Here is a 2375-nt window from a genome sequence, read left to right on the forward strand (position 1 = left end):
ACTGCCGCTGTATATATATATTTATTTAAATATTTAAATCTATATATATAAATAGGGAGCCTTAAAATATAAAAAAATATTTTTGTTAGAATTGTTCTTTAAGAAAGTCATAATCGTATGCATATTGCTGTAAGTCACAAACTAAGAACAATAAAAAATCACGCACAGAATGTGAAATATCCAGAAGTTATTTTTTTAAAACAACGTTCATCTAAAACCATTTAAATTATTGGGTATATGTTATATTTAGATTGAAATATTAAGTTTTATAATTCAAAAAACAAATTAATTTTTTCAAATTTTCCCAAGACGTCATGACGATTGTATTTAGACGTTGCTAGTAAAAAAACAAATGTTTGCAAGTTTACGTTTTACATTTACGGAAGACGTCATTAATACATGCTATTTACTTCTCTAAAGCGAAAATTGTTTAGGTCAATTTTGTGATTGCATGGTCAAAAATATCTATTCTTATATAATATTATAGCTTTTATGACATCATACATTTTGACTATGGATGTCAATTAGTTTTTTTTTTTGTATATAAGTTCCATTTCACTTTTTTTAGTAAAGTACTTTTGATTCGACAAGAACCTTGTGCTGTTAGATATTTGATTCGAAAAGAATTTTGCGTTTTGACGTTAAACTTTAGCAACTTACTTTTTACATTTCGAACTTGTGATATGGATGGTATGTTCTAAAATTATTAATTTACTTTGGATGGCGTTATATGTATTTTCAAACTTAACTCATATAATTTATTTTTAGGAAGAAAACTTAAAGAAGGAGGTAAGTCTACAATAAGCTAATTAAATTTAAAAAGACAGAAAAATTGTAAAAGGTTTCAAAATTCAAATTAGTTGACAAAATTATTGGACTTAATAATTAAAAGATTATTTTTTGTTTTACTATTAATAATTTATTTATCATTGCCAAATTGTTTTTTTACTAAAAACATTTGGCAATAATAATTTAATTTATGTTTAAATTATTATTGCCAAATGTAATCTACGATTTCTTTTAGCAGAAAAAGCGAAGGAAGGGTGTATGTTTTTTTGTATTAATCTAAATTACGCTGTCTTAAATATAAATAGAATTTAATTTTAAACTTTTTTTTTCGAACTTTTTATATATTAAAATTTTTATTATATTATTGAAAAATGTTGTAGATTATTACTTATTTTTTTTCAGGTACCGATTTTGTGAAACAACATGGTACATCTTAGTTTTACTAGTAAAATATTTTATATCAAGACATAACAAAGTTTAACAGCGAGACAAACAGAAACATTTTTTTTTTCAAAAACCAACGTTTTAGTCTAATTATTGAAATTTATTATATATTTTTAGATGGGAAAATAACCGAAGAAGGTAGGTACTGTTTAAATATATAGGTAACACGTATTTTTATGTTTAGCAATGTTTCTAAACTGTTTGCTTGTTGATGATTTTGCCAAAACTTTAAAAAACAACTGCTTTTAAGCAACAGTCAGTAAACTTATAACTATCAAAATAATAATAACATAGTAATTTAGTGTTCTAATAAACACAAGACGTGTTTTAGACGTCTAAAAAATATTTTAAAACGTTTTTAAAAAGTTTGTAGACGTATTAAACACGTCTTGTGTTTACTAGGAAATGGAGATATGGTTCTCGAAACCAAGAATTATAATGTTAAACCATTATTTTTAGCTAAACAACTGAAGGGAAATGTAAGTTATTTAAATTAAAAAGTTTATTTCTGTTATTTTCAAAGTTTACACAAAACAAAAGATACATTTATATATTTTTAAAAGTGAAATTTTTCTTTTTTATACAGGTGCCCGAACCAACAAGAAGTTAAGTAAGTTCAATTAATAACTTTGATATTTTATTTATTATTGGAATTTATAATTAAAAAAAAGAATATAATTTATATTTATATCTTATTAAAACGCTTTTTTTAGAATATAGAAAAAGCGATTTTCCGATTGTTTCTTGGTCTTGATTAAATTATTTTGTTTATAAACCGTTTTTTTTTTTCTGTAAATAAAAATATCTTACTTATTTATGTGTTTTTCTTTTTGTTTATTATATTTAAAGTTTAAATATGATAAAGTTTCCTTTAATATATATATTTTTTTAACTTCCCAATGCTTTTTCAAGTTTGCTTCGTTTAGTAATTTGCGATAGAAATTAAAACGTGTACTGCGATCTTTTTGCAAAGCAGAATAACTTCAAAATAACTCCATAAATCACGAAGTTTATGTTTTATTAATAACAAACTAACTTTTTTGCCTCTATCTCAAGATAATATACTCTACCACTAATAAATAATATTATAAGGCTACTTTACGATGTCTTTGTATATTTTATTAAACATATCATATTTTAAT

The 2375-nt window shown here is 23.0% G+C and overlaps 1 long non-coding RNA gene across 1 annotated transcript; it reads left to right on the forward strand.

Annotated features, from left to right (window-relative positions):
• Positions 1-535: 535 nt before the first annotated feature.
• LOC136087243 (uncharacterized) lies at positions 536-2046 on the forward strand. The gene is made up of 8 exons (XR_010641661.1): positions 536-690; positions 769-789; positions 1025-1045; positions 1192-1215; positions 1351-1371; positions 1693-1712; positions 1820-1843; positions 1947-2046. It is a non-coding gene; the product is annotated as an uncharacterized LOC136087243 (long non-coding RNA).
• The last annotated feature ends 329 nt before the right edge of the window (positions 2047-2375 follow it).

Source organism: Hydra vulgaris, chromosome 11 (genome assembly GCF_038396675.1).
Source record: "Hydra vulgaris chromosome 11, alternate assembly HydraT2T_AEP".
In the NCBI taxonomy this organism is placed as follows: Eukaryota; Metazoa; Cnidaria; class Hydrozoa; order Anthoathecata; family Hydridae; genus Hydra; species Hydra vulgaris.